Source organism: Pseudophryne corroboree, chromosome 2, assembly GCF_028390025.1.
Source record: "Pseudophryne corroboree isolate aPseCor3 chromosome 2, aPseCor3.hap2, whole genome shotgun sequence".
Taxonomy (NCBI): Eukaryota; Metazoa; Chordata; class Amphibia; order Anura; family Myobatrachidae; genus Pseudophryne; species Pseudophryne corroboree.
The window spans coordinates 715,309,079-715,317,271 of NC_086445.1; the positions used below are offsets into that span (position 1 = coordinate 715,309,079).

The window sequence follows — 8,193 nt, forward strand, 5'->3', positions numbered from 1 at the left end:
CTACACACACACACACACACACACAGAGTGCCAGCCTACGCACACACACACATGGGGGGGGGGCTACATACACACACACACACACACACACACACACACACAGTGCCAGCCTACACACACATGGGGGAGTGCCAGCCTACACACACACAGGTCAGTGCCAGCCGACACACACATACGGGAGGAGTAGCAGCCTACACACACACACAGTCACACACACACACAAGTGCCAACTTACACAGACACATAGGGGTCAGTGCCAGTCAGTGCAAGTCTGCCCCCCCCCCCATACACACAGATCAGTGCCAGCCAACCAACACACCACAGCACACAGGACAGTAGCAGCCTATACACAATGCCAGCCTATGAAGCTGCTGAGTTAGAACCATGTACTGTACACTGACCTTTGGAACGGCCACTCCTTCTCCTGCTCCAGCCTCTCCTCTGAGCTCCCAGTCACCCCAGACCGTCAAACTCCCCAGCAGACCAAAACTGCTTTCCGTGCCAGCTCCCCATCAAGTTCAACCCCCCCTTAAGGTCAATCTGCAGCTCCCAAAATGAGGGGGAGAGAGGGAGATCCAATCGTGGGGGCGTGGGTAACATGTGGGAGGGCGGTGCAGCATCCCTGCTGAGCCGTGAAACTCAGCTGAGCTAAGGGTAAGGAATTATTCTTTCACTGGCAGCGTGCAGCACCGCCCTCTAGTGGCCGGCGCCCATAGGCAGCTGCCTAAAGCTGCCTAGTGGTGGCGCCGGCCCTGCTGCTATATAGATTATGGGGAGGGGGGTAGGGACTGCTATTTAGGTTCAGGAGAGAGGGGAGGATAGACTGCTATATGGGTCCAGGGGAGAGGGGGGGGGGGGGGGGTAGAGGCGGCTATATGGTTAAGGAGGAGGGAGCTAGTAACTGTGCCCAGTGAGAGACAGGAGCTGTGAATAACAGCATTACACAGGGTGCTGTTTATTTGTTTTCAGCACTGTTTTTTTTTTTTTTTTTTTTTTTACTGGATTACTGTGTTTTTTTAGACATTTGTATTTTGCCTGTAAAAAAACTATGTATGCAACGTAATGTATATTGTGGTGTGTGTTTTTATAGTTATATATACTATGTTATTATAGTTATATACATAACTATGTGCCTAATTCAGACCTGATCGCTAGCAGGCGATTTTTGCACTGCTGCGATCAGGTAGTCGCCGCTATAGGGGGGGTAATCGCTGTGCAGGGGTGCGATTGCATGTGCAAGAGAGCTACACAAACAGAAGTTTGTGCAGTCTCTGCACAGCCCAGGACTTACTCTTCCAGTGCGATGATCGGGGCCGGAGCTGACATCAGAAACGCTCCCTCCAAATGCCTGGTGCCTCCTGCGTTTTTCCGGACATTCCTCTAAAACGGTCAATTGCCACCCACAAACGTCCTCTTCCTGTCAATCGCCTTGCAATCGCCCGTGCGATCGCTTTGTTTGCACCATCCCGGCGCTGCGGACTGACGTGCCTGCACATTGCAGTGTATGCACAGTTCAAACCCGATCGCCTGCTGTGCGAAAATGCACAGCAGTGATCGTGTCTGACTTGGGCACTATAACGGGTCTTATTATGAGTTGGCTGCATTTGCATTTTGCTGCAACTGCTGACTAAGGGGCTGATGCAGTCTTGATCACTGTGCTGCTAATTTTGCTGTCCTGCGTTTGGGTAGTCGCCACCCCCAGGGGGACTGTCAATTTGCCTGTGCAAGTGTGCGATCGTATGTGTACGCAGAGCTGCGCGTACTTATGTGTACTCAGTTTCTGCGCAGCCCAGGAATTACTCCTACAAATATTTTTCATTCATATTAGTCCCCGCCCTTTTGGCGCTTACAGTATGAATTCCGCAACACCTCCCAGTATATTTTTGTGGTGTGGGAAGAAAGCCATACAAACATCGGAGAACATAAAAATCTTACAGCATTTTTGTGATAGATATTGTATATACAAGATATTTTGTATGTGGCCCTCGAATATTCGCTGGAAGTGTTAAGCGGCCCCCCAGCTGAAATAATTGCCCACCCCTGCCTTATACACACCAGGAAGAGCCCCTTATATATATTGCACCAGGTACAGTCCCTATTACACATTACGGCAGGAAGAGTCCCCTTTCACACATTAGCCAGGCAGAGTCCCCTTTCACACATTACGGCAGGCAGAGTCCCCCTTTTTACACATTAAGCAGGCAGAGACCACCTTTTTACACACTACGACAGGTAGAGTCTCCTTTTTACACACTACGGCAGGCAGAGTCCCCCTTTTTACACATTACGACATCTAGTTACGGCCTTGCATAGATCATGCACTATAATGTTACCCACTCCACTCCATAAATGTTACCAACCCCCTCCCCCAATAGGGCTTGCACTTGCAGAATGTTATCCTTTCTTCTTGTTGTTATGGCATACTGTTTTGTGTCCTCCTCAGCCAAAGCCAGTGACAGCCCCACACTGCAGACTCTCCCGTACTGTGTCCTCCTGGCCGGCTCCTCATGCATACTCACGCAGGCTCTCTGGGTCGCGCTCAGATGTCATGTCACTTGACATGAGGCCAGTGACCAGTCCTGAGCACAGAGCTCACGAAGGCAGAAGAGGAGCTACGAGGAGTGCCCCCGCCACTGATGGACGCTACGCTCGGCTGGTGGGCGGCTCTTCTGCTTATATTGCTGCATGATGGGTACACGGCCCGGCCCGGGGTATATCAGCTTCTCTAATGGGGGGGAGGGGAATTGCCATATCACTCCCAGCAGGTGCCGCCTCTAGGCACGTGCCTCACATGCCTAATGGGAAATCCGGCACTGTGTAAAAGCTTACTGCACAATTTAATTTCAGTACCACAACTTAAAGCAAATGTTATTTAACCCCTTGCCTGGTGTGGTCACATGCATAGGCTAAACTGGAGGGTGGTCCGGGAGTGCACTGGACCACCCATCAGCCCTAAGCCCGATTTCTTAATTTATTATTTTAATTAGTGTCCTCCCGGTCAGGAATGCATCTGCTGACCGGGAGGATGATACCAGCGCTGCATCCCCCTGGCTCCGCCACCCCGTGTGTTCCCAACCAATTGATTTATATTGCGGCATGACGTGATGACGTCAAGCCACATGCCGCATGCTGCACTCACCCACCACAGCTCTGAGACACTCTGAGGTGGAGCTGCCTCCAGTGCCTTGCCCTTGAATGAAGGCCCGCGGCTGCTGGCACGCGTGTCTGACTGCGGTGCGCGGGCTGCAGCAGTAGTAGGTTTCATCATTGTAAATATCCCAATGAGAGCCACAGTTTGCTGCAAAATTACAGCACTAATATAGACTCAAGGCACTTTATTATTGAACAAGGTAATCGACAGTAACTTTTATATCTGTTTTGGAAACATTTAATGTGGCGATGCAACCAAAATATTTTTTGTGAACTTAACTTGCTGAAAGTCCAGTCTGACTATGGCGGCGATACAGTATGTCAGTGGTAGCATCACTAGCAGCGTCCCGTGTGATTCTGTCGCACATTGTGGATCTGGAACGGCCCATTGTGGGACCCGTACATCACTCCCCTCTTATAGGGACTCCCCGCTCATTTCGGCCTATGGTTATTTCATAGTGTGAGGCCGAGAATAGGGACAGATCCCCCTCTGCCGGTTCCCTCACTGTCACCGCCCTGGCTTGGGAGCTCCCATGTATACAGGTGATGGTGTGCTGAGAGACGACGCAGGGGTAGGTGATGGTGTGCTGAAAGACGATGCAGGGGGTAGGTGATGATGTGACAGGGAGACAACATGAGGGGGAGATGATGGTGTGCTGAGAGACATCGCAGGAGGAGGTGATGGTGTGCTGAAAGAAGATGCAGGGGGTAGGAGATGATGTGACTGAGACACGGCACGAGGGGGAGATGATGGTGTGCTGAGAGATGACGCAAGGGTGTAGGTGATGATGTGACTGAGAGACAACACAAGGGGGAGATGATGTGCTGGGAGACGTCGCAGGAGGAGGTGATGGCGTGCTAAAAAGATGACGCAGGGGGTAGGTGATAATGTGACTGAGAGACGACATGAGGGGGAGATGATGGTGTGGCTGAGAAATGCAGGGGAGAGATGGTGTGGCTGATGAACGCAGGGGGCATGATGTGGGTCTGTTGAACCGCTGTTGTATGATGTTGTTCATTTTCCTACACAAAGAGGTATCTTTTGGACGATGTGATCTCCTACATGAATAGGGAATACCAACTGAAGACGCCGTCTGCCTTAGAGGATACATTTCTCCAGAGGTTCCACATTGTGATAAACCACCGTATAGGTAAGGTGCATGTGAAATTGAAAAGAATGTTTCCAATGTGACGAGAAACAGGTGGCGTATCATGTCAACACGCCCTATTTTCAGTGACTACGACCCTTCTGGTATGTGGCCACGTCCATCTTTTGCTGCATGTGCACATGATTTGCATTGCGGGTCTTTTTGGGAGTGGGGGCACAACTGGGACCACCCATCACCAAAAATCTAGTTTCGCCTATGGTCACATGAAATTTGACCTGAGCTAACCTGAGCATTTTATTTACACATTTCAGATAGGCTCACCAGCAGGTGTTGGAAGGTACATTTCCGGCAGCTTACTCACTTTTTTGTTGATCTCTCTTATTTAGGGTCTCATATGTCCTTATAACTAAAGTTGAAAAAGGACTGCTATCTAGCCAGTAGAAGGTAAAATTAAAGGAATATCAAATGTTACGCAAGTAGCAATTAAAACAAAGAATGGCGACATAAAATAAAAATAAAACCAAATATACAGTAAGGTTGGGTCATTGTTCCTCATTGTCTCCACTTTAATATACAGTAGTTGATGAAACAAATCTAGATAGGGTGGTTGCTAAAAATACAGAACTTATTATACTATACAAAATTAGCTCCTCCCCAATCATCAGATTGTTTAATAGTAGATATTCCCTGTGTGATTTAAAGTGTTATACATTTTCTTAATAAAAATAAAACTAGTATAATATAATGTATTCCTCTAATTAAGACATATGTAAATGTCCACCTGATGTATTAAATTAAGACCCACGAGCTGCGGGATAATCCAACTATGTTACAGGATTAGCCTATAGCCAGATAAAGCCTAATTCACGAAAAGTTGGAAGTAATTGGATGTAGACTATGGTATAATCAAAGGCGCTATAACCCTTAAATAATGCCAGTATTACATATATAACATGAAACATATCAGATGGTATGAATTTATTTCTCAAATAATGAAATTATAAAAAGACAGGTAAAGGAACTTTCTTGTAAATAAAAAAAAATTCAGTTCAGTTATCCAATACATAAAATATAGCGATAATAAAACACAAAAATAATGATTTAACAGTAGAATCAATGGGAAGCCAATGGGTATATGAAGAATAAGTGTCTGTACTTTTTAGGATATATTCTTACCCCTTAAGAGTTATGCTTACATAAATTATGAGTATGTGACGTAGCAGGGCATGGCTGGCTAGCCAGTACTACTATGTACAGAGGCGCAGAGAGGTGTGTGTAGGGGGGGGGGGGGGACGACGACACTAATTACCCAGGTCTGGGCTAGCTGCTAATGTTACCCTTTGCAATCCCCCATTACGGCTGCTGGTGCCCCCTATTTTTAATTTTTTTTGAGGGGGCATGGCCATGTATCCCTGGATTTGGCAATTCCCCTCTTTGGTTGTTCGCTCGCTAGCTGCTTTTAGCAGCATTGCACACGCTAGGCCACCATCCTCTGGGAGTGTATCTTAGCTTAGCAGAATAGCGAACGAAAGATTAGCAGAACTGCTACTAAATAATTCTTTGCAGTTTCTGAGTAGCTCCAGACCTACTCCTAGATTGCGATCACCTCAGTCCGTTTAGTTCCTGGTATGATGTCACAAACACGCCCTGCGTTCAGCCAGCCACTCCCCCGTTTCCCCAGCCACTCCTAACCTGTCACGCCTGCGTTTTTTAGCCCACTCCCTGAAAACGGACAGTTTCCGCACAGAAACACCCACTTCCTGTCAATCACACTATGATCACTCGAGCGTTGAAAAAACGTCGCTCGAGCTTGTGTAAATCTACTAAGTTTTGTGTTAAATTACTTAATGCATGCGCGCTGCGTACCATGCGCAAGCGCAATTTCCACCTAATCGCTCCGTTGCGAAAAACGGCAACGAGCGAACAACTCGGAATGACCATCTTTGTACCTGGGCCCGTGGCTGATCTCGGTGACCCTGACTATCACGATATAAGCGGGACTGTAAGAGTATGTAGTCATACTGTCTAAAAGTCTTTGACTCAAAACGCGCTGGCCTTTGGACTATTTTGCTTGATGGCCCCAAGCAGGAATACCCCAGTAGTACACATTTTCAAGAACGAAAGGAAGGAAGATGCGGAATGTCCCAACTTCTCTGAACAGCTTCTTTGAAATTTTCTATTGGTATGGGTCCATTGCGTACTTTGTTCCAAATTTTATTTTTGTTATTCTTTTTATATGTTATTAAAATTTAGCTTATACAAATAATGTACTATGCAGTATTTTTTTTAATCTAATTTTAAAAAAATTATGAGAAGTCCTACATATGGATAAAGTTTGCTCAGTATTGACTACTCAGCCATATCATACTGAACAACATAATCATGTGTTATGTAAGGATAACTCTTAAGAAATTGGAATTAGAGATGAATGATTCAGATTTTGTGGAATCTGAGTCCCCTGAAATGTTCGGTATCTGAGCAAAACCATGTGCACTGCAGGGGGGCGGGTGGGCAGATATAACATGTGCAGAGAGAGTTAGATTTGGGTGGGGTGTGTGCAAACTGAAATCTAAACTGCAGTGTAAAAATAAAGCAGCCATTAATTACCCTGCACAGAAACAAAATAACCCACCCAAATCTAACTCTCTCTGCAAATGTTATATCTGCCCCACCTGCAGTGCACATGGTTTTGCCCAGCTGCTAACAAATTTGCTGCTGCGATCAATTCTGAATTACCCCCAATGTGGTAATGAGGAGAGTGATGAAAAATACAATTAACAATAATCAACACTAACTTTCTAGCTTTCCCTAGTGTCAAAGTCGAAAAATATCGTAGTTCACAATGCCTTGTACTAACCCCAATGCACATGCCCGCTGCTCGTGCATTCAGTCTGCCCTGTGTGCACATGTCCGCTAATTGCGTAAACTCGCTCCGGCGATTACGCGCGTGATATGCGTATTTACGGTAGAGTTTGTGAGCTTGTAGCGGGCGACTCGTTTATAGCATAGTTAACTCATATAGTGTGTTTTGTAGATAATATTTCCCTTAGCAATGTCAGCAAGAATGTTAAGTTTAAACGGTTCTTGGACAGAGAGATTCCTCTTTACATGCTAGGAAGGCTCAGATAAAGGTTGAAAGGTGGTGTTTAGTATCCAGCTGTAGGGTATTTTAAGGGGAATATTCCTATGATAGTTAGGAAAGATTCGCATATTCCTGCGCATAGTTATGCGCAGAAGTAGAAAATAGATAAATTGTATTTAAAATAAATTACAAATAAGTGCAGGGTAAGTGAATGGAATTCAGTCATTTCTTTCCCACAGACTGAATTCAATGGCCTTATTTACACTAAGCTTTGAGATTCTATGAAAAGGGCTTACACCTTTGTTTATGAATAGGGCCAGGTTTCTCTCCAGAATAATGAGTGCTGAGTTGTCATTGTCCCAACTGAAGGAGGGGACAGTGGGGTAAACAAAGCCCAGAGACAGAGTTTGTTTGGAAGATCCGAAACAATAGCTACCCACAACAATCCAGACAGACAGGAATTTGGAATACTAACAAGTCCTAGTCATCACCCACTTCTTGAACTAACCAATGGCCCCTGGTGCAGGACATGTCCCACCCCCTAACCAATGGAAAAAGAGCACACAGTGTCTATTGTAGTATGTCTTGAGCTAGTGAATAAATATAGCTTGCAATAGGCTTTGACACACAAGACTCTGAATGCTTTCTCCTTGATAGCTGAGGACTGAATTCAGGTTGCGCCGGCGAAGTATTCTCACGTATGGTATGTTCTCTGTAGCCATTTTTACCCTTTGTGTATGCCATTCATTCTCACTCTGTGTGCTTGTATTTGCGATCGCATTACTAATGTTTATATTTATTTCTCGTTATTCTGTTTAGATATTGATGTTAGGTCTGTAGTGTATAAGCTGT

General features: G+C 45.9%; 1 protein-coding gene across 1 annotated transcript in view; it reads right to left on the reverse strand.

The window, feature by feature from the left end:
* IRF6 (interferon regulatory factor 6) overlaps positions 1-596 on the reverse strand; it is a 101,675-nt gene extending 101,079 nt beyond the window's left edge. Inside the window, exon 1 of the mRNA XM_063955351.1 lies at positions 402-596. The gene's annotated coding sequence lies outside the window, so the exon portion shown is untranslated. The remainder of the gene's footprint in view (positions 1-401) is intronic.
* Between the last annotated feature and the right edge of the window lie 7,597 nt (positions 597-8,193).